This window comes from Rhinopithecus bieti, unplaced genomic scaffold (assembly GCF_001698545.2).
Source record: "Rhinopithecus bieti isolate Rb0 unplaced genomic scaffold, ASM169854v2 scaffold_10347, whole genome shotgun sequence".
NCBI lineage: Eukaryota > Metazoa > Chordata > Mammalia > Primates > Cercopithecidae > Rhinopithecus > Rhinopithecus bieti.
In genome coordinates this window covers 250,812-275,520 of record NW_016806836.1, presented here as the reverse complement: position 1 = coordinate 275,520, position 24,709 = coordinate 250,812, and the positions used below count along the sequence as shown (strand labels likewise).

Below are 24,709 nucleotides of genomic sequence, written 5' to 3'. Positions count from 1 at the left end.
AATGGTGGCCCCTTTGCCCGGCCAATTTTTTTTTTTTTTTTTTTTTTTTGAGACAGAGTCTAGCTCTGTTGCCCAGGCTGGAGTGCAGTTGTGTAATCTTGGCTCACTGCAGCCTCCACCTCCTGTGTTCAAGCGATTCTTGTGCTTCAGCCTCCAGAGTAGCTGGGACTGCTGGCACACACCGCCATGCCCAGCTAATTTTTGTTTTTAGTAGAGATGAGGTTTCACTGTGCTGCCTAGGCTGGTCTCAAACTCTTGGCCTCAAGCAATCCACCTGCCTCGGCCTCCTAAAGTGCTGGGATTACAGGCGTGAGCCACGGTGTCCTGCCAGCAGTAGTATTTTGAATTTTTTTTGTGAGCAGTAGATCTCAACAGTGGACCTAAAATACTCAGTAAATCATGCTGTAAACAGATGTCATTCGGGCTTTATTGTTCCATTTATAATGCACAGGCAGAATAGATTCAGTGTAATTCTTTTCTTCTTTCTTTTTTTTTTTAAAGACAGGATCTCCCTCTGTCACCCAGACTGCAGGCTGTAGTGCTGTAGTGCAATCTCAGCTTACTGCAACCTCTGCCTCTAGGCTCAAACAATCCTCCCACCTCAACCTCCTGAGTAGCTGGGACTATAGGCACATGCCACCATGCTCGACTTAGTTTTTTGTTCTTTGTGGAGACAGGGTTTCACCATGTTGCCCAGGCTGGTTTCTAATTCCTGGGCTCAAGTGATCTGCCTGCCTTGGCCTTCCAAAGTGTTGGGATTACAGGTGTGAGCCACTCCACCTGGCCCTTTCATTTTTATGTTATGTAGATGAGTTCTTTCCTTAAACCTCATGAAGCAACCTCTTCTAACTTTTCTTCAGCTTCCTCAACTGTCTCAGCCCTCATAGAATTGAAGAGAGTCACGGTCTTGCTTTGGCTTATGGAATATTGTGGTTGGTTTGATCTTTCCATACCATGTAAAACATTATTCTTACCAGCAATAAGGCTGTTTCACTTTCTTGTTATTCCTGTGTTTATTGGAGTAGCACTTTTAATTTCCTTTTAAGAACTTTTTCTGAGGCTGAGGTAGGGGGATCGCTTGAACAGTCAGCAGTTCAAGGCTGCAGTGAGATGTGATTGCACCACTGCACCCCAGCCTGGGCCATGGAACGAGACCCAGTATCTAGTAAAAAATAAAATAAAATAAAAATAAAAACAGTATTTGTCCCTTTGCATTCACAACTTGGCTGTTTGGTGCAAGAGTCCTAGCTTTCAGCCTGTCTCAGCTTTTTGATGTGCCTTCCTCACTAAGCTTAATCATTTCTAGCCTTTTTTTTTTTTTTTTTTTTTTGAGACAGTCTCGCTCTGTTGCCCAGGCTGGAGTGCAGTGGCATGATCTCAGCTCATTGCAACCTCCACCTCCTGGGTTCAAGTGATTCTCATGCCTTAGCGCACCAAGTAGCTGGGGTTACAGGTTTGCGCCACCACACTTGGCTAATTTTTATATTTTTGGTAGAGATGGGGTTTCACCTGCCAGGCTGGTCTTGGGCTCGTGACTTCAAGTCATCTGCCTGGCTCGGCCTCCCAAAGTGCTGGAATTACAGGTGTGTGCCACCACGCCTGGCCCACTTCTAGCTTTTGACTTAAAGTGAGAGATATGCATTTCTTCCTTTTACTTACTTGAACAGTTGGAGACCACTATAGGGTTATTATTTGGACTTATTTCAATATTGTTGTGTCTCAGGGAATAAGGAGGCCTGAAGAGAGGGAGAGAGATGGGGAATGGCTGTTGGAGCAGTGAGAATATACACACCATTTACTAATTAAGTTCACCATCTTATATGGGCACAGTGCATGGTGCCCCCGAACAATGAACCATTGTAACATGGAAGATCACTGATCACAGGCTGGGCACGGTGGCTCACACCTGTTATCCTAGCACTTTAGGAGGCTGAGGTGGGTAGATCACCTGAGGTCAGGAATTCAAGACTAGCCTGACCAACATGGTGAAACCCTGTCTCTACTACAAAAATTAACCAGGTGTGCTGGCAGGCGCCTAGAACCCCAGCTACTCGGGAGGCTGAGGCAAGAGAATCGCTTGAACACGGGAAGTGGAGGTTGCAGTGAGCTGAGATCCGGCCACTGCACTCCAGCCTGGGTGACAGAGTCAAAAAAAAAAGGAGGCCAGGTGTGGTGGCTCACGCCTGTAGCCCAGCTCTGGGAGGCTGAGGCGGGCGGATCACGAGGTCAGTAGATCGAGACCATCGTGGTTAACACAGTCAAACCTCGTCTGTACTAAAAATACAAACATTAGCCGGGCGTGGTGACAGGTGCCTGTAGTCCCAGCTACTCCTGCTGAGGCAGGAGAATGGCGTGAACCCCGGAGGTGGAGCTTGCAGTGAGCTCCACTGCACTCCAGCCTGGGTGACAGAGCAAGACTCCGTCTCAAAAAAAAAAAAAAAAAAAAAAATGACTGATCACACATCACTGTAACAGATATAATAATAATGAAAAACCTTCTTGAGATAATACGAGAATCAACAAAATGTAAGGGAGGCATACAAAGTGAGGAAATGCTGTTGGAAAATTGGCACCAGTAGACTTATCTGAAGCAGGGCTGCCACAAACCTCAATTTGTAAAAAGTGCGATATCTGTAAAGCACAATAAAATGAGGTATGCCTGTAGGGACCAGGAAAATTGAAGAAAAATTCATTCCTCTTCACTGCCTCACAGGTGTCTTGGGGAGAGGGAGTATGAAAAACTAATTTAATTTTACCCTTTGTCTTTCAGGTTTGTCCTATTTCAAAAGGGCATGTGATGGGATCTTTTTGAAGTGCCTTTCTTAGCCACATCTAGGGATTAGATTCTCTGAATTCAGGGACTTCTCACAGTATGATTTTTACTTGGTTGCCTTCCTTTTCCTTAAAAATGATTTAAGAAGTCTTTTGCACATACAGAATGCTCCTTAGCCATTAAATAACGCTTTTCCTGCCAGTCATTGACCTCCAAAATTCAAATGGTCAGTTTGTTTGAACTTGAGCATCTAACATCATTTGTTCAGTTTTTTTGTTGAAATTACTGAATCCAACTTCAAAAAAAGGGTAGGGAACACAACAGTGACAAAATTATATTATTAAGTTGTGTAGAAAATAGAAACAATAATTTTGAACATACAGACAAGATAAAAAGGCCACATTTTGCATTTGTCATACAACCATTAAAAATACAGCAGTGCCTTGCTGCATCTCTGTCTCTGTGGAATATCATGGTTAAAGTATAACCCCATTTGGTGCATAGGAAAAGGCACACAAAATTAATTTAATGTTTCTAAGATTACATATATAAAATTACAAGGAACATGTAGATTTCCTGACTATGCCTGGTATTTTATCAATGAATTGAAATGTGTAAAGAACCTCAGAGTACAACAAAGTAATTACTATGGTTTCCTAGCTCTGCATTGTAGCTATTTAATAAATTATTATTAATTATTCAGGGAGGTGGTTTTTTCTAGTTGCTACTATGTGTATTTTGCTTTTTTAGCACAGAGGCATAGTAATATTTGTATTAATGTTGGTGAAATGAAAATTTAAATTGAATTTCAGAACAAAACTTTATCAAATATTTTCCACTATAGGCTTTTGTGTTTTAAGTTTCTACCTTCATTAACTTTTACGCCACCCTTGGTTTTTGAAATTTGAATCTGATTCTATTTTCTTCAAGGGCCTGTATCTTCCTTTGTGTACGCTTTGCATAGCAAGTACAGGTCATGCTTAGCATTGTGTTGAATGTTGAGTTTATTTCAGTGGAAACTGAATGCTTTAGCGTAAACTCAGCATTCAACACAATGTCTGGCATTAAATGATTTGCATAGTACTATGTAAAATGTTCTTGTACATTGTAGCAGTGAGGATATTCTGATACAATTTTGACATTAGCATTATACATTTAATTACATTTCTATTTTTAAGTATTAAGGAATGGAAATATTTTAATGTCAATATACTAGGAACTCTGAGATCTTCCCCAACCTCCCCACTCCTCCCAATAGCTGCTGCTGGAGATGGAATCCTATCTGAGTGTTAATAATAATGCCATCACCCATTCCCTTCCCCCAGCCTTATGCTAGAGCCTAGTTTGCCTGCAGCTGCAGTGCTAGGCATCTTTCAGGAAGTGACCTTGGCTTGTATTAATCAAATTCAGAACACACAAAAAAGCTTCTTGCTAACATGCTGACTTGATGTAAAATTTTATCGCATCCATTTTCTTTCAAAATGAGGCCATTTTGTAAAAAGATATACAGAAAACCCCTAATTTAATATCTATCTATATATACATATATGGAAAGCTTTTGCAAGCCATGTTGAAAAAACAACTAGGTTTGTTTTAAAGTAGATTTTTTATTGCCAAATATGCATAAACTTTAAATCATGAAGGCTTGGGAATTGTCACTAGAAAATTACTTCTTTTAATGCTGAATTAAGAAAAAACTATTAGCATCGAGTTTATTTACTCTCTTAACTGACATTATATTGCTTTATAAACTTTAAACACTGAAGTTATTTTGGAACCCTTCAGCAGTTGTATTAAGTAACACACTTCTGTATATTTGCTTACTTTCCTGTATTCAGAAAGAACGGGGGTCTTACTTTGCTGGTTTGGATAAGAACTAATATCCTACATGAAATCGTTTTCTTAGGCAATGGTGGTCCCTACAGGGTATTCTAAACGTAAAGGTAAATTTAAGTCAATGAGTCCATTAAAATTCAACTACCTATTGTGTCAGAGAGAGAAATATTGCTAACTACAAATTCACAGTGTGTTCATTAGGATTTGACTAATCATTTTGATAGGAGAGCAGTTAATACAGCGATTTCACTTTTATCCTGTGGTGCTTCAAAGGCATCTAGTTTTTAAATGTAGTCCGGTTAAGGTGTATGTAGTAGAGGTTTTCATATTAACCTTGCTCAATGTTAAATATAGAGTGTTGAAAATATTATTTAATGGATTAGTTTATTGGTTTCTGCATTTCGAAGAAATTTACATAAATAGAGAGCAGTTGTACCTACTGCCAAATGGTTCACTCCTGAGTTTATCGTATAGTTACTCCCAGGTACTGAAATAGAAGAAAACAAAATTTAAACCTTAGGAGCTCTGCCTGCATTTCTGTGGATCCACATTATGAAAAGGATAGAGGAACATCGCATGTGTATAGTAGTGGTTTGAGGAGAGGGTAGGGAATCTATGCAAATAAGAAAATTGGGGTATAAGCGAATCCTTAAGTTAGATGTCATTATCTGAGTTACTTTTAAAGCATTTACTGGATACACAACCAGTATTATCTTTTTACCATCCTATAAATTGTTCGTAGAATTGCAGCCTCATGGAGGAAAATCCATCTCCTTTACCTGCGTAAATTCATTCTTTGTCTTGATACTAGCATTAATAATTGGTTTGTTAGATACTACAGGATAAAGAAACTCAGATTTCAAGAAGAAGATAATTACTTGATCGTTTCTCCCCTCAAACACCTGTTTAAAATATGTTGTCTTGAATAAAATTGTCACCTTGAACTGATGTTCTTTGCCTTCTCCACTCCCCTGCCCTTAAAAAAAGAAAAAAGAAGGGAAAGCCTTATAAGAAAAGGAAAATGTGCAATCCTGGTAGCCAATGAGTTAATGTTCATTTGTAGCCGGAGGGGTCAGCATGCAGCCTGTGTTTTCTGATTGGCTGCTAAAAGGTGAAATTGAAACCACTGTAAACTTTTGACCCTGTAGCAATTCTTGTGGAACGCCTTCCACTGGTGGAGCCCAGAGCTTTGCTCACTTCCCCACCCGACCCTCCCACCCTCTTTCCTGTATTTATTTTGTGTGATCCTGCAGCACTGCATGCAGTTTTTCCAAAGTGGCGGGGAGAGAGAGGCAGAACAAGCACAAGCAAGCAGCTTGCTTGCATGCCTGTTTTGGTAACTTCAACTCAGCCAAAGATACCGGGCCTGTTATACTAATCTGCCAACCAGATTTTTAAGTTTTCTCCTTAATCTAAAGCTAATTAAATAAAATTTAGGCTGGTTTAGTGCCATAGTTCATCAGTGGATAGTATCGTTGTATAAGCAAAAATATGTGGTTTGATTGCCTGGATGTGTTGAATTAAAAATAAGTTTTCAGTTTTAACTACCTTTATATACCCCATTTATGTTTCCTGTATCCCTATGTAATTTTTACACAAATGGCCATTTCATCGAAGTTTTTTTCTCCTTTGCCTCTTATTATAAAGAAACTCAAATGGCATTTTGGTTATGACAACTCTGGACATAATTGCAGAAATTGTACAATTAATACCTCCCCCTTTGGCTGAGATAAATGGTTTTGGATTTGTCTTGCTTTCACATGTAAATAGTGCTTAACAACCCCATGAAAAGGCAGGGTAGTTTTCTCTATTCTTTCCTTATACGCTTATGGGACTCTGGTCTTTTTAATTATTCCTTTTATCCATGGTGTCTAGCACAATGTGGCACATGGATGCTTAGCAGATGCTTACTGAGTGAACATAGCTTTCATTTTAGGAACTTTAGTGTCTGTTTATACCTGCTTCCCTTTTCCTAATTAATTGATGGCAGTGACCGTGATTTGCTTATTTCCAAGTGCCAGTGCAGTGCCTGACATCTAATAGATACACAGCAAGCGTTTAATTGAAATCAAATTAAAGTCTAATACAAGATCATTTCAAGAAGCAGGACTTTACAAAATCTAGGTTTTCAGAAGCCAAGGCGTCTGTTTTCACCGTGTTATTATGAATTTTCAGGCTGATTCGGTATAGAACTAAATGTTTAATTTATTAAATATGTAGAATAAATTATAAGTCAGCTTGATTCTTTCTAGTATATCTCTCAAGATACGTGGTAATACCTGTCCTTATTTTACTAGACATGCATATGCTGTAATTTGAAATAATTCCTTGTCCCCCACTCCCTTATCAAGAAGATTATAGTATTTAAAAAAGACTGTAATAAATGTCTTACCAATGTTCTCCTGGGAAGCAAATACATTTTTACTTAATTGAACATAGAATAATGGACTAAGTAATGGGAAAAAAAAAATCTTAAACTGAGTTAAGTTTATGTATCTAAAAAAATGTGATCCATTTTATATAACTTTATTATTATTATTTTTTAAGACAGAGTCTTGCTCTGTTGCCCAGGCTGGAGTGCAGTGGCACGATCTCAGCTCACTGTAGCCTCTGCCTACCAGGTTCAAGCGATTCTCCTGCTTCAGCCTCCTGAGTAGCTACTACAGGCACCTGCCACCACACCCAGCTATTTTTAGTAGAGGTGGGGTTTAACCATGTTGGCCAGGCTGGTCTTGAACTCCTGACCTCAGGTGATCTGCCCACCTTGGCCTCCCAAAGTGCTAGGATTACAGGCATGAGCCACTGCACCCAGCCCCGTTTTATATAACTTGAAATGTTCATATGATTTTCAACTTGCATTTGGTCTTTTCCTTTCATTATAGCTATAGATTAGCTGTAGTTGATTGTTACTAGTGAAATCTGTGGTCAGAGTTTTGATCAAAGATATTTATCAGTTGATAAATAATCCGAGTCGCAAAAGTGTTGGATTTTGATGTTAAATTTAACGCTAATATTATGCAACCTTTAACCTGAAATTCGTTTGGTGAACCAGTCTACTCTGTAGTACTGTGAAGATTATTGGGCAACAGCTGACTTTTCCCAATGACAGTGGTTCCCCTTTTCTATGATTTTAGGGAAGTGAGGAAGGTGATCCTGGGAGCAGTGCCAGCAGGAGCTTGGAAAGAACAATGGGTTTAATATGATTGTGGAATCCTTGCCCCTTTCCATGTTCAACAGTAAAAGAAAAACATGTTTATAATATTCAGTGGCTGCTTTTTGCCCTGTTGGTGTTTCCAAGCATTATATGTTACATAGTTTGGATTTTCCTGTGTATCAACTCCTCTCCCCCAGTTTTATTCTTTGTTCTGGCCTTGAGGCATATCTTCTCAGACTAGCTATTAACAAGGCTTAATTTGATGTTTGATTCCCCCCCACCCCGTGTCCTTTTAGGTCTCTGGTGATGAAGGTTTAAAATAAAACAAAAACCTAAAACTAAAACAGGGGCCATGTTGTCCAAGATGGACTCAGACTCCTGAGCTCAAGCAATCCTCCTGCCTCAGCCTCCTGAGTAGCTGGCATTACAGGTGTGCGCTGCCATGCCTGGCCTGGTGATGCAGGATTTGCTAATGTAGATCTCATCAGTAAACTGTTAATTCTACTAGAAAATTTAATGTCCCTGTCACCTTCTCAGATGTCTAATGTTTCTGGAACTTGTCACATTTAGTTTTATGTCAGTATGATTTGGTTTTTGTATGTGTGATTGACTAAAATCTGAATTATGAAAAGGGATAATCTTGTTTTGATTAAAAAAAAAAAAATACTGTCCTAAGAAATCTGCTAGGATTGTTGCATTTGCAGAATCTTTTTTCCAGACAAGTTTAACTCACCAGCAAGTTTACTAATAGTTCCATATTTACAGGATCTTGGTATATAGTACTACACCTTTCCAGGTTCCTGGTAGGCAAGCCAATCATTGTTCTGTGACTATTTGTGAATCCCTCTGGTTTAATTATACATTTCCTTGGAGGGGAGAATTTTGTACCTGGCTTGCCTTTATGTTAGTGAACTGAACTGGGTCTCTTTTCCTGTGTATGCAATGGAAAGCTGGACACTGAACACCAAGTTTTTGTAGGAAGAAAAGTTTGTTGCAAGACTGCTGTGTAAGGAGACAGGTGTTGGCCTCAAATCTGCCTTTCTGAGCTAGAGTTTGGGTGCAGGTTTTATATTTGGAGAGTAATGAGATGTGATCTGAGTGGATCCTGCCGTAGGGTGATGTCAAGGCTTGATTTGGTTGGATCTTCTGTCTTGCCATGTGGTGTCTGCTCTTATTCATTCGCTGTTCCTCAGTTTGATCATTTAGATTCCACCCATGGTTGCATTCTTGGTTCATCTGGGCATGCTGACTTTACATGATCTTCCACCTGGGAGTCCAGCAGTTAAATTTGGGTCCAAGGGTGCAGATTGGCAGGGTCAGCTTTCCTTTGAGAAGTACGAAAACCAGCACTGTAACACTGGAGTATTAATCTAGGCCCTCTCACCACCTTCTGCACTAGGCAACAGTAATTGTTTGCTAGGTCCATTATTATTATTATTATTATTATTTTTTTTTAAATTTTATTTATTTATTNATCTTCTGTCTTGCCATGTGGTGTCTGCTCTTATTCATTCGCTGTTCCTCAGTTTGATCATTTAGATTCCACCCATGGTTGCATTCTTGGTTCATCTGGGCATGCTGACTTTACATGATCTTCCACCTGGGAGTCCAGCAGTTAAATTTGGGTCCAAGGGTGCAGATTGGCAGGGTCAGCTTTCCTTTGAGAAGTACGAAAACCAGCACTGTAACACTGGAGTATTAATCTAGGCCCTCTCACCACCTTCTGCACTAGGCAACAGTAATTGTTTGCTAGGTCCATTATTATTATTATTATTATTATTTTTTTTTAAATTTTATTTATTTATTTATTTATTTATTTATTTATTTATTTATTTATTTAGAAACGGAGTCTCTCTCTTCGCCCAGGCTGGAGTGCAGTGGCACAATCTCGGCTCACTGCAAGCTCTGCCTCCAGGGTTCACGCCATTCTCCTGCCTCAGCCTCCTGAGTAGCTGGGACTACAGGCGCCTGCCACCGTGCCTGGCTATCCTAGGTCCATTATGCTACTAGATACTTTCTGACTCAAATTCATTTCCTGGCCGGCCATGGTGGCTCATGCCTGTAATCCCAGCACTTTGGAAGGCTGAGGTGGGCAGATTGCTTGAGGTCAGGAGTTCGATACCAGCCTGGCCAATGTAGTGAAACCCTGTCTCTACAAAAATTAGCTGGGCATGGTGGCATGCACCTGTAATCCCAGCTACTTGGGAGGCTGAGGTAGGAGAGTCGTTTAACCCGGGAGGCAGAGATTGCAGTGAGCCGGGGTCATGCCACTGCACTCCAGCCTGTGCAACAGAGTGAAACTCCATCCCCACCCCATGTCCCTCAAAATCTTTTCCTTATCCCATCTCTCTTGTTCCTTAGGTGCTAACCCCACTCCATGACCTTCCTTCCTCTTTCCTAATTAAGGAAAAAAACAGAATCATTTTAGAAGTGAAAACTGATTTAAAACAGGGCCAGAAGATCTTAGAAGTTCTTTACAGAAGTTCTGCCTACCTTTTCTCCCTTCATCTTATACGAATTAAATTGGATAACATAAAAATTCAAGTTAAAAAAACATCACATTTGGTCGGGTATGGTGGCTCACACCTGTAATCCCAACACTTTTGGAGGCCGAGGCAGACAGATCACTTGAGCTCAGGAGTTCGAGGCCAGCCTGGGCAACATGGTGAAACCCTGTCTCCACAAAAAATATAAAAATTAGCTGGGTATGATGGTGTGTGCCTGTAGTCCCAGCTCCTTGGGTATTTGATGTGGGAGTATTGTTTGAGCCTTGGAGGTCGAGGCTGAGGTGAGCCATGACCATGCCACCACACTCCAGCCAGCCTGGGCACAGAGTGAGATCCTGTCTAAAAAAGAAAAAGAAGAAAAAAAAGCTACAACTTTGGTGCACAAAATTATTAAAAATATTAATTATATAAAATTACCTTCAGGCTGTGTATATAAGTAACACAAATGAATTTTATGTTTAGAGTTGGGTTTCTTCTGCTTGATATCTCAGTATGCATATGCAAATATTTAAAAAATCTGAAAAAAAAAATCCGAGACACTTACGCTTCCAAGCGTTTTGCATAAGGGATGGTCACCCGGCACTACCTAGAGTTCTCTTTTTCCTTTGTGAGCCACATGTAATGTGCCTCCCATTCCTTGCTCACTGATTTTCTCCCCTCTAATTTTAGTTTCAGAAGTACGACAGACCTTTCCATAATGCAGCTAGATTGTGGTTGGCTCTCCCCATACACTGTCTGCAGACTACACTACGTGGAATGGCCATGGCTCTAATATATATGTTACTTGTAACTTGTGAATATATCATTTTTCCTTTCCCCCATACCAACAGATCTACCAATTCCAGCATGAAAGCTATTAACTTTAGGCCGTAATTATGGTTGTTATCTTGGTTCGATACCATTGGAATTAGTGGCAATCAGATTGTTGCTTTATTGTTAAATTTGGAAATTCATAAGATAAAGTGAATATTCTTACTGGCTCACTTATTTATCGCAGCAGAACCTGCATACCATTTCTTCAAGTGCAAAAGCCTGCTGTTTATATGTTCATGTGTTTTATTGCAGATTATTTTGAAGAACGGTTTCTCATTTCCCCGTTAATATTTTGTTTTGGTGGTCAAAATGCATCCTTTTATAGAAGGCAAGAAAACATCTGAGCCTTTCCTCTGGCTCTTGCTTGTTTGCTTTATCCATCCCTCCCTCATCTGATAATTTTTGGACTAGGGCATTTAAACATTTGTTTCTGCCAGGGTATTAATGTTGTCTTTATTCTCTGTTGAGCACTCATTTTGGACAAATGAATACCCCCACAAGTTCAGAGTACCCATCTGTTTTGATCACTTTTCAAGATCTGGAACTGGTCTCCACCACCTCCACTTTGCATTATCCATTTTTACAGGCTGACAGAGTATATATTATATATGCCATGCCTGACTTTTATTTTAATTAATTAATTAATTAATTAATTTTTGAAATGGAGTTTCGCTCTTGTTGTCCAGGCTGGAGTGCAATGGCATGGTCTTGGGTCATTGCAACCTCTGCTTCCCTGGTTCAGGCGATTCTCTTGCCTCAGCCTCCCGAGTAGCTGGACTACAGGCACATGCCATCACACCAAACCAATTTTTTGTATTTTTGGAAGAGATGAGGTTTCACCATGTTGACTGGACTGGTCTCAAACTTCTGACCTCATGTGATCCACCCACCTCGGCCTCCCAAAGTGCTGGGATTACAGGCATGAGCCACTGTGCCTGGCCCTGACTTTTATTTTTAATTTCTTAATTTTTATTTCTTTGTGTGTGGAGATGATGTCTTGCTATGTTGCTCAGGCTGATCTTGAACTCCTGGCCTCAAGTGGTCCTCCTACCTCAGGCTTTCAAAGTTCTGGGATTATAGGCATGAGCCACTGCGTCTGACCCTATGCTTGACTTTTCAAACAGAGTAGTGATTTTATGGTACAGTTAGACATCTACTCAAATTTCTAGGAAGAGGTGTTGTACTTGATAGCTTTTGTTTGTTCCGTATGTCTAGGGAAGGGAAAAATGGGAAGACCTAATTTTTTTGAGAAAGAGTCTCGCTCTGTCACCCTGGCTGGAGTGCAGTGGCATAGTCTCAGGTCACTGCAACCTCTACCTCCCAGGTTCAGGTGATTCTCCTGCTTCAGCCTCCCGAATAGTTGGGATTACAGGCGCACACCACGTCGCCTGGCTAATTTCTGTATTTTTAGTAGAGTTGGGGTTTTGCCATGTTGGCCAGGCCAGCCTTGAACTCCTGACCTCAAATGGTCTGCCTGCCTTGCCTCCCAAAGTGCTGGGATTACAGGCATGAGCCACCATGCCCGGCCGGAAGACTTAATTTGTGGATGACTAATCATAATGCTTAAATGAAGAAAAGACAGTAAAATTCAATCCCTCTTCTTTTTTTTGTCCTCAGGATCAAAATACTTGCTGGACGGTGGACTCAGAGACCAATAAAAATAAACTGCTTGGACATCCTTTGACGGGTTAGCCAGGTAATTCAGCTTGACTTTGATTTGATCCTTTGTAATTTTTTGTCTTCAACCTTCTGAAGATACTACCCTCCTCTTTAATATATGATTTAATTAAAACTTTATGCTTCATCTTTTTCTCTTTAATGATTATTAAATGAATGAGCTTAGAGTACTTGAGTGAATACATATGTATTTATATACACTTGGCCCTTGAATGAGTTTAGAGTACTTGAGTGAATACATATGTATATATATACACTTGGCCCTTGAACGACTGAGGACACTGATTCAGTAAAAAATGTGCAGAACTTTTGACTCCCCCCAAACTTAACTACTAATAGCCTCCTCTTGCCTAGAAGACTTACTGGTAATATAAACAGCTGATTAACACATATTTTGTATGTTATATGTATTATATCCTGTATTCCTATAATAAAGTAAGCTAGAGAAAAGAAAATGTTATTAAGAAAATCATGGCCGAGTGCGGTGGCTCATGTTTATAATCCTAGCACTTTGAGAGGCTGAGGTGGTTAGATCACCTGAGTCTAGGAGTTGGAGAACAGTCTGGGCAATACAGTGAAACCCTATCTCTACAGAAAATGCAAAAACTGGCCATAGTGGCTTGTGCCTTAGTCCCTGACACTAGAGAGACTGAGGTGGGAGGACTGCCTGTGCCCATGAGGTTGAGGCTGCACCTGAGCTGTGATTGTGCCACTGCACTCTAGCCTGAGCAACAGAATGAAACCCTGTATCCAAAAAGAAAAAAAAGAAATAGAAAAAAAGAAGAAAATTGTAAGGAGGCTGGGCATGGTAGCTCACTCACATGCTCACACTATGATCCCAGCACTTTGGGGGTTGGACGCGGGAGGATCACTTGAGGCCAGGAGTTGGAGACCAGCCTGAACAACATAGCAACATCCCTAGTTCTACAAAACTCACACAGAATTAGCCAGCAAGGTAGTGTGCGCTTGTAGTCCTAGCTACCTTAGGAGGCTGAGGTGGGAGATTGCTTGATCTCAGGAATTTGAAGCTGCTGTGAGCTATGATTGCACCACTACACTTCAGCATGAGCCAACAGTATGAAACCTTGTCTCTAGAAAATAAGTAAATAAATAAATAATTAAAAATGAAAGTCATGGTCGGACACGGTAGTGCATGCCTGTAATCCCAGCACTTTGGGAGGCCAAGGTGGGTGGATCACCTGAGGTTAGGAGTTTGAGACCAGCCTGGCCAACATGGTCATTTTGTAAAATACAAAATTAGCCAGACGTGGTGGTGTGTGCCTGTAATCCCAGCTACTCAAAAAGCTGAGGCAGGAGAATCACTTGAACCTTGGAGGTGGAGGTTGTAGTGAGCTGAGATCATGCCACTGTACTCCAGCCTGGGCAACAGAGCGAGACTGCATCCCTAAAAAAAAAGTCTTAAGGAAGAGAAAATATATATATTATTCATTAAGTGGATCATCATAAAGGTCTTCATTCTTCTTGTGAGGTTGAGTAGGCTTGAGGAGGAGGAGAAAGAAGAGGAAATGTTGGTCCTACTGTCTTAGGCATGGCAGAAGTAGAGAAAAATCTGCATGTAACAGAACAAGTGCAATTCCAATGTGTCATACAAGGGGTGATGGTATTCGTATATATGTATATATATACCTATGCAAACATAATTTTGGGGGAAGAGAAGAAATTCTCCCTCCTTATGTGTGAATATTTTAATGGCATTTAGTCAAACATCTGAATTAGCCCCAACTTATATTTACTATTTCACCTTGTGAAGACAAATTTCCCCAAATTGCTTGTGCGGCAAATAACATTTCATCTAACCCCTTTCTTAACATTTTATTTTATTTTTTTTTTGAGACAGAGTCTCCCTCTGTCACCCAGGCTGGAGTGCAGTGGTGTGATCTCGGCTTACTGCAGCTTCTGCCTCCTGGGCAATTCTCATGCCTCAGCCTCCCAAGTAGCTGGGATTATAGGTGTGCACTGCCACATCCGACTAAGTTTTGTATTTTTGGTAGAGATGGAATTTCACCATGTTGGCCAGGCTGAAACTCCTGGCCTCAAGTGATGTGCCTGCCTTGGCCTAAAGTGCTGGGATTATAGGCATGAGCCACTGCGTCTGGCCCCTTTTCTAAACTTTTAATGTTATATCAGAATAGGAAAAATGAGAATAGAAAAAGCTGCCTGCTTGCTGAGAAAGCAATCATGCTTTGCTTAGCTAAATTTCTTTTAGTAATCCCGTCATTTTCTTGGTTAGCTAGGTTTGAAGTCTGAGTTGTCTTTGAATCCCACCACACTCTGATACATTTGGTAAGCAGGCTTTATCTGGCTTTCTATTTTCATATGTCCTGTATTTGTTGCACTTTCTGTTCCTAATTTTAGCTTCCGAGGCCAAGACCCCATAATTTCATGAGGGTGTTTGTCCTTGTCTCTACTGCTTCCTTGTCCACTCAAAGTTTTGCTAGAAGATTTTCCTAAATTTGTACTTTTAGCCAGGCTTATGTTGTGCCCTAAGTTTTGTGCAACCTTTCCTTGGCTTACAGAAAAAAAAAGTACAAACTCCCTTCTCTGACATTTCCAATGGTACTTTATCTGAGAATCTATCCAAGTTACCAGCCTTAGGTCTTGTAATTTCCCTATGAAATCCCTCAGTTAATTGTGATATATACCCATTCTTCTGAACATGGCAGAGAACTATCTCCACAGGTTTCTTTTTTGTTGTTGTTGTTGAGACAGAGTCTTGCCTTGTTACCCAGCTTGGAGTGCGGTGGCGCAATCTTGTTTCACTGCAACCTCCACTTCCAGGTTCAAGCCTGCCTCAGCCTCCCAAGTAGCGGGGATTACAGGCACCCGCCACTATGCCCAGCTAATTTTGTATTTTTAGTAGAGACAGGGTTTCACCATGTTGGCCAGGCCAGTCTTGAACTCCTGACCTTAGGTGATCTACCCGCCTTGGCCTCCTAAAGTGCTGGGATTACAGGTGTGAACCACTGTGCTCGGCCAATTTTTTTTTTTTTAATTCCTTTTATTTGGAAGTATACATTTACAAAAGTTGCAAAAATATAGTGTAAAGAACATCTGGATATCCTTTATCCAGACTTACCCACTTGCTTTATTATTTGTATTTGTGCCGTCCTACTCTCTTTTCTCTTTCTATACACAAACATAAACATACAATTTTTTTTAACCATTTGAGGGTGAGTTACATATGTTATGCTTCTTTCCCCTAATACTTCTGTTGTATTCCTACAAATCGGGTAATTCTTTTATATAACCATGGTACAGTTAATAACTTCATAAATGGATGTTGATGAAATCTTTCGCCCATACTCCAGTTTTGTCAGTTGACCTAAGAATAAGAAAGTCTCTTGTAGCATTTTCTATGCTTCCCGTATAGACTGCAGTCTGGGGTCAGGTTCTGCATTCAGTTATAATTTCTCTTTAGCCTCTTGTTTCCTGGGATATTTTCACAGCCTTTCTTTATCTCTTATGACATTGGCATTTTTGAGAACACAACCCTTCCCTAACCCCCTTACTCTCTTCAATGGAGATGTTCTTCATTTTATGTTGGTCTGAAATTTCCTTGTGATTAGATGAACATGTTACATATTCTTGGTAGGAATACGACATCGGTAATGTGATACTCTGAGATGGAGTCATATGACTTCCATCTGTCCCTTATTGTGGTGCAAATTTTGATCCCTTGGCCAAGGTGTTGCCAGATTTCTCCACTGTACGGTTTTTTCGCCCTCTCTTTTGCCAAGCAGTAAACAGCCTGTGGGGAAACAATGTAGATATTCTGATTCTTTTCACAGTTTCTTTTAGAATTCATTGACTCTTGTCTGATCCAGCCTTTTATTGTGATGATTGCAAAATGGTCATTTTTTTCTTTCCAGCATTCCTTTCACATTACCTGTCAGCTCTTGGCTGTATTCTGTAATCAGTAGCCCTATGTATTGGTTATGGATTCATGAATTCCTATTTTTTGAATGGTTTGTGATTCACTTACCCTGCTTAATTGTTTTAGTGCTCAAATTGTCCTAGAAGTTTGGCTAGTGAAGCTCCTGTAAGTGGGCCGCTGTGTCCTTGTGGGGAATAAAAGTTTTAGAGACCAGGATCTCTCTGAGTGCTAGGTGTCCTCACTAATTCTGGGCTGTTTTCTCATCTTGGCCTTTTTAGTGGATAGAGCTAGGAAATAATATGCATGCTTATACACATACACATACATATACATACTCATACAGTCATCCCTTTGTACCTGAGGGTGACTGGGTCTAAGACCCTTTGTGTGCACCAAAATCTGCTGATGCTCAAGTTCTTTTTTTTTTTTTTTTTTTTTTTTTGAGACGGAGTCTCGGCTGTATCCGCCCAGGCTGGAGTGCAGTGGCGCGATTCCCGGCTCCACTGCAAGCTCCGCTCCCGGGTTCACGTGCGCGTGCCATTCTCCTGCCTCAGCCTCCCGAGTAGGCTGGGATACAGGGCGCCGCCTCTTCGCGCGGCTAGTTTTTTGTATTTTAAGTGGAGACGGGGTTTCACCTTGATTCAGCAGGATGGTCTTGATCTCCCTGACTCGTGATCCACCCGCTCCGGTCCATCCCAAAGTGCTGGATATACAGGGCTTGAGCCACCGCGCCCGGCCTTGTGCTCAAGTTCTTTAAACTATAAAGTAGCAATTGTATTTGCATGTAACCCATGTTCAATTTCTTGTATGCTTTAAATCATCTCTAGATTACTTACAAGAATGTAACAGAGAGTAAATACTGTGTAGGTTATTGTTAAACTGTATTATTTAATTTGTATTTTATTGTTGTATTGTTTTTTAAAATTTATTTTTTGAGTATTTTTGATCCGTGGATGCAGAATCCATGGATACAGAGGGCCGACTGCACACGTGTTCATTGAAACATTGATATACATATTTTAGAAATCATGAGTTTATATCAGTATGTACCTCTTTATTCCATGTCTATAGGGTTCTTTGTACCCCATTTTTTATTTTTATGTCGCTTCTTATTATGTAGTACGTTTACTCATTTGCCTAATCCTCTAATACATCTAAAATAATTTCAGAATTGGTTTTTTCATTTCACTACAGTAAACAAACTGAAAATGAGTGGAGCATTTGTCTGTAATTCTTCTCCACCTCCCAGACAGAGAGTAAATAGTTAAAATTTAAATTGCTTGGATTAGCCCTCCATACCCCTTCTCCCCCCCCCTGTTTTTTTTTTTTTTTTTGAGACAGTCTTGCTCTGTTGCTCAGGCTGGAGTGCAGTGGCGCCATCTTGGCTCACTGCAACCTCTGCCTTCTGGGTTCAAGCGATTCTTCTGCCTCAGCCTCCTGAGTAGCTGTGACTACAGGTGCGTGCCACCACACCCAGCTAATTTGTATATCTTTAATAGAGATAGGGTCTCACCAGCCCAGGCTGGTCTCCAATTCCTGATGTCAGGCAATACGCCTGCCTCTGCCTCCCAAGGTGCTGGGATTACAGGAGTGAGCCACCACGCCCGACTTCCACCCCACTTTTACTTCGTACCTTACTTTCTGTATAATCTAGTTAAGGTATTCATTTGAAACAAAATTAAGTTTATTTACTTGTTTGTTTATGCTGCCTCTCATTCTGATTTCTGTTTTTGTAATGTATAGAATAATAACATGCTTTCAAAAGTCAGAATTATACAAAAGGCATACATTGTTTTTGTATCTCTTCCATGCCATTTTCTTCAGTTTTCTTAGGTAACAAACGTAAACGTTTTCTGTCTTATCCTTCCTGTTTCTTTTTTTTGATGATATCTGTATGTTTTATTTATTTTTTATACAAAAGATAGCATACTGTATATACTCTTTTGCACTTTGCTTTTTCTCTTACTTAACTGATATCTCCTGGAAATAATGCCCTATCATGCCAAAGAGATCTTTCCCATTCATTTTAATTGTACATAAAATTTACAGAACATAAAACATACCTTTTTTTTAAAAGACAGAGTTTGGCTCTTATCTCTCAGTCTGGAGTACAGTGGTACAATCTCGGCTCACTGCAACCTCTGCCTCCTGGGTTCAAGGAATTCTCCTGCCTCAGCCTCCCAAGTATCTGGTACTACAAGTGCCCAACACCATGCCCGTATAATTTTTGTATTTTTTTAGTAGAGACGGTTTTTTACCATGTTGGCCAGGCTGGTTTCAAACTCCTGACCTCAGGTGATCCACCTGCCTTGGCCTCCCAAAGTGTGTGGGTTACAGGTATAAGCCATTGCGCCCAGCCAGAGGACCAACTTTTGATTAAATTATAGATATCCAGTTCCAGAGCTATTTGTAAAAAAGATGTTCCTTTTTTCTTGGTTTGCTTTGGTAACTTGATTAATTGACCATATTTGCCAAAGTCTCAGGCCTCTATTCAGTGCCATCCTTATGCCCATATATGTTGTCTGATTACAGGACTGTATTTATTTATTTATTTGAGACAGAGTCTCCTCTGTCACTCAGGCTGAAGTGCAGTGGCACACTGTCAGCTCACTGCAATCTCCGCTTCCCCGGTTCAAGTGATTCTCCTGCCCCGGCCTCCCGAGTAGCTAGGATTACAGGTGCCCGCTACTATGCCCAGCTAATTTTTTTTTTAAGTAGTGACGGGGTTTTGCCATGTTGTCCAGGTTGGTCTCAAACTCCTTGCTCAGGTGATCACCCTCCTTGACCTCCCAAAGTTCTGGGATTATAGGCATGAGCCACTGCGCCTGACTTGAACTTTTAATGTCTCTTTTATTTGTTCTTTGATCCCGAAACTAGGAAGCAAATACAATACCCTCTCTACCAGATTTTACTTGGAATACTTATGAATTTGGGTGAAGTCATCTCTTGTCCAGGTTCCCTAAATTTACTGAGTCATTGGCTGCCACTAGGTGACCTTCCATCTGTGAAGCTAGTTCCTGTAAACCAAGAACAGGTACCAGGCCCATAGGCATTGACTTCTTGTATAATATACAATCTTTGTTTTCTTTTAAAAAATTTTTTAAATTTATAAGATGTTTATTGAAATTTTTTTGTGGAAGTGAGGCATCACTATATTGCCTAGGCTGGTCTTGAACTCCTGGGCTCAAATAATCCCCCTGCGTTGGTTTCCCGCAGTGTTGGTGCTGGGATTACAGGTACGAGCCACTGTGTCCTGCCCTACTGTCTTTGTTATATTGCTCGACTTGTCAAACCATTATATTATAATTATGTGACATTACATCATTATATCCTTCTTAATTATAACACATAGTATATGACCTTGATTGTACAATGATTTGTCCAGTCATTCTGGTAAATTTTATTTACCTTTGTCCTGATGGAATTTGATTAAGCATATGCAAATAACGTTATTAACATGAAAAATAGACTCAATTTTTACTTTACTTTGAGGCGGGGTCTTACTCTCTTGACCTACCTGGAGTGCAGTGGTATGATCGTGGCTCATTGCAATCTTGAATTCCTGGGCTTAAGCAGTCCTGCCTCAGCCTCCTGAGTAGCTAGGACTACAGGCATGCGCCACCACACTCAAATGCCATTTAAAAATTTTCCTACAAAAATAACATATTAAATTGTGAGCTAGAGGTAGATGAAGAAGAAAGGAAAAGGGCTTCCTCCTATAGCCATCAGAAAACAGAGTATTAAAAAAATAACACCAGCCTGGGCAATATAGTGAGACCCCATCTCTACAAAAATAAAAAATAAAAACATTAACTGGGCATGGTGGCACATGCCTGTGGTCCCAGCTGCTGGGGAAGCTGAGGTGGGAGGATCGCTTCACCCTGGGAGGCTGATGCCTCAGTGAACCGTGATTGCACCATCGCACTCCATCCTGGGCAAGAGACCAAGACCCTGCCTCAAAACAAAGCAAAAAACGGCTGGGTATGGTGGCTCACGCCTGTAATCCCAGCACTTTGGGAGGCTGAGGCAGGAGGATCACCTGAGGTCAGGAGTTCAAGACCAGCCTGACCAACATGGTGAAATCCCTCTCTACTAAAAACATAAAAATTAGCTGGGGATGGTGGTGGGTGCCTGTAATCCCAGCTACTCGGGAGGCTAAGGCACAAGAATCACTTGAACCTGGGAGGCAGAGGCTGCAGTGAGTCGAGATCTCACCATTGCACTCCAGCCTGGGAAATAGAGTAAGATTGTGGCTCAAGACAAAAAACAAAAAATCAAAAGAAAAAAACCATAGTCTGAAACAAATCACTGGTTAAATTTCTCTCACTAGTTCATTTAGTCCTGTGCAGTTAATTCTGTTTTTCTTAGTCTTATTCTGTAGTCACTTTTAAGTTGTCTGCTTAGATGTATAAGATACCCAGACATTTTGTCCTTTAGTATAGTTTTAAAACTTAAAAGTGTTAGCTCAGTAATTCATTGTCCAGACTGTTTCATAAATTATCGGTATTTAAAGGTACTTTGTATAGTCTTTTCCATGAGAATCTTCGACTGTCCTTTGAAGACAAATTGTAGCATATGCATCCTCAAGGGAACACAGAGAGTAGCAGAAGCCGTCACCCATTTGACAGTAAGACATTTCTGGTACTCTTCCTTCATCTTTATAGATGTGCATTTTCATCTGATGCCCCTTTCTCTTTGGCCTGAAGGATATAATTTCATTTCCAGAATTGTTTGCCACTAATTGTCTCAACTTTTATTTATCTGAAAATGTCTCTATTTCACTTTATTTTTGAAGGTTTGCTTCACTGGATAGAAAATTCTGGGTTGATGATTTTTTTATTTCAGCAGTTTAAAGATGTTGTTCTGTTGTGTTGTAACCACCTCCCCCCGCCCCTTTTTTTGAAGAGGTGATTTTTAATCTTGTTCTCAGTATGTGTGGTCTTTTTTTCTTGTGGATGCTTTAAAGATTTTCTTTTTATGTTTGGTTTAAAATAGTTTGACTATGTATTTAGGTCTAGTTTTCTTTGTATTTATCCTGCATGGTATTCTTTGAGCTTCTTGGATTTGTAAATTTGTGTTGTCATCAAATATGGAAAGTTTAGGCCATTCTTCAAGTACTTTTTCTGCTTCAATTTAATTCTCCTTCCTCTGGGACTCCAATCATACTTGTTAGACCATTTGACTTTCTTTTTTTTTGAGGTGGAGTTTCTTTCTTGTTCCCCGGGTTGGAGTGCAGTGGTGCTCTCTCAGCTCACTGCAACCTCTGCCTCATGGGTTCAAGTGATTCTCCTGCCTCAGCCTCCTGAGTAGCTGGGATTACAGGTGCTTGCCACCACACCCGGCTAATTTTTTTTTTTTTTGTATTTTTAGTAGAGATGGGGTTTCGCCATGTTGGCCAGGCTGGTCTTGAACCGCTGACCTCAGGTGATCCCCCTGCCTCAGCCTCCCAAAGTGCTCGAATTAGAAGTGTGAGCCACCATGCCCAGCCTACCATTTGATATTTTTATAAGTCCTTAAGGTTCTACCCATTTTTCTTCAGTCTTTTTTCTTTCTCTTCTTCAAATTGGATAAGTCTTTTGATATCCCTTCAAGTTCAGTGACTTTCTCTGCCAACTCAATTTCTAAGCACTATTCAACAATGAAATACTTTTACCTCTTGTTTCATTTCTACAGCCCTGTGTTGGGGTTGATAGAGGCTTCAGAAAAGGTAACAGGTTTATTAAAGTTATATACCTAGTTTGTGGCAAAACTGAAATTAGAACCTAACTCGATTATTTACAAACTACAGACCATTTTCTTTCCATAATTCAGTGAACTTTATCTTCTAATAAGTTGCTGTCATTTAAAATGTTCATACTGTTACTGGTGTGAGTGGTGGTCCTGGTAGGGGATGCTACTTAATTAACAACATTGTCAAATTGCAGAAAATTGAAGTTCTTCTCATTTAAAAAATGGTTTTCAGTTAAAGAATTTAAGTATCCTGAAGTCAGTAATACCTTGAACTAACTTTTTAGATGACATTCCTCCAGCAGTGAAAGTATGTCTGTGGTTACTCAACAGAAAAACTTAATTCTAATGACAGACTGTTTTTTTGAGACAGAGTTTTGCTCTTGTTGCCCAGGCTGGGGTGCAGTGGTGTGATCTCCTCTCACTACAACCTCTGCCTCCCAGGTTCAAGCGATTTTCCTGCCTCAGCCTCCCAAGTAGCTGGGTTTACAGGTGCCTGCCACCACGTCCCTGCTAATTTTTTGTGTTTTGTAGAGATGGGGTTTTACCATGTTGGCCAGGCTGGTTTTGACCTCCTGACCTCAGGTGATTCACCCGCCTTGGCCTCTCAAAGTGCTGGGACTACAGGCATGAGTCACTGCACCCGGACACCACAGACGTTTTAAAATCAAGACTTTGGAATCCCAGACTGTGGTATCATTCATTGTCTTGGAAATTAACTCTTGGGAGTACCTCCTCTTGAGTTGATGGATTTAACTTCATGAAAATTTTAAAACCAGTTTTCTGTCATGTTAAAATAAGAACATCACAAAGTTTGGTGAAGGAATGAAAGCATTACTAAGCCAGGATAATTATCAAGTGCCTTTATATAAACATTTTCCTAGAATTCTAATTTCTAAAGTTCTGTTATAACCTTATTAGAGAATTAGTATGGAAAAAGAATTACTGGCATAAGAATGACATTGTTAGTTGTAATAACTGTATTTATATTTCTCCTTCAGTTTATTTTGAAATAAATTTCTAAAGTTTAAAGGTAAACATTTTGATTATAAATTCTGCATTCATGCCTTCTAATTAAAATATGAACCAAATTCATAGAAATCTTATAAAGCAATGATTGCTTAAAAACCAAACAACTTAAGTGAATTGTTTTTCGGTTTGTATTGTCTTATGTATAAAAATCAACATTTGTTAATTTTGCCTTGGATATAACACCTCTCATATTTAAAGCCAGAAAACACATGTTGCCAGATGGGAACTAGAAAGAGTAGTAGTCTTATCTTGGCATCATTTTCCTCATAATGACCAGTTCACTTGTTTTACACACAATCTCAGGTTCTTTCCAGCTTTAGTTTTCTACGATTGATGTATTAGATTCTACATTACAGAACCTTTTAGTTATCTGCTAACTGCTACGACACCACTCAAGATGCATGATAACCAGTCAGATTAGAAGATGAAAGTCTTGGCCGGGCGCAGTGGCTCATGCCTGTAATCCTAGCACTTTGGGAAGCCTAGGTGGGCAGATCACTTGAAGTCAGGAGGTTGAAACCAGCTTGGCTAACATGGTGAGACCCCGTCTCTACTAAAAATACAAAAAAATTAGCCTGGAGTGTTGGAAGGCACCTGTAATCCCAGCTACTCAGGAGGCTGAGGCAGGAGAATCGCTTGAACCTGGGAAGCGGAGTTTGCAGTGAGTGAAGATTGCGTCACTGCACTCCAAGCTGGGCAACAGAGGAGACTCTGTCTCAGAAAAAAGAAGATAAAAGTCTTTATAACATGACGATATTGCTGGGCACGGTGGCTCACGCCTGTAATCCCAGCACTTTGGAAGGCTGAGGCGGGCGGAACACCTGACTTTTTTTTGGAGACAGAGTTTTGCTGTTGTCGCGCAGTTTGGAGTGCAGTGGTGTGATCTCAGCTCACTGCAACCTCTGCCTTCCGAGTTCAAGCGATTCTCCTGCCTCAGCTTCCTGAGTAGCTGGGATTACAGGCTCCTGCCACCACACCTGGGTAATTTTTGTATTTTTAGTAGATTCAGGATTTTGCCATGCTGGCCAGGCTGGTCTTGATCTCCTTACCTCAGGCAATCCGCCTGCCTCAGCCTCCCAAAGTGATGGGATTACAGGCGTGAGCCACCACACCCGGCCTTTAAACTGACTTATTTTAGGCCAGGTGCGGTGACTCACGTCTGTAATACCAGCACTTTGGGAGGCCGAGACGGGCGGATCACGAGGTCAGGAGATCGAGACCATCCTGGTTAACACGGTGAAGCCCTGTCTCCACTAAAATACGAAAAAAAAAATTAGCCGGGCTTGGTGGCGGGC

The 24,709-nt window shown here is 40.5% G+C and overlaps 1 protein-coding gene across 7 annotated transcripts in view; it reads left to right on the top strand.

Annotated features, from left to right (window-relative positions):
- Positions 1-24,709, top strand: part of NCOA3 (nuclear receptor coactivator 3) — a 149,489-nt gene that overhangs the window by 68,432 nt on the left and 56,348 nt on the right. For all 7 annotated transcript variants that reach the window (XM_017877871.1, XM_017877877.1, XM_017877878.1 and 4 more), the window contains one exon: positions 12,701-12,779. The gene's annotated coding sequence lies outside the window, so the exon portion shown is untranslated. The remainder of the gene's footprint in view (positions 1-12,700; positions 12,780-24,709) is intronic.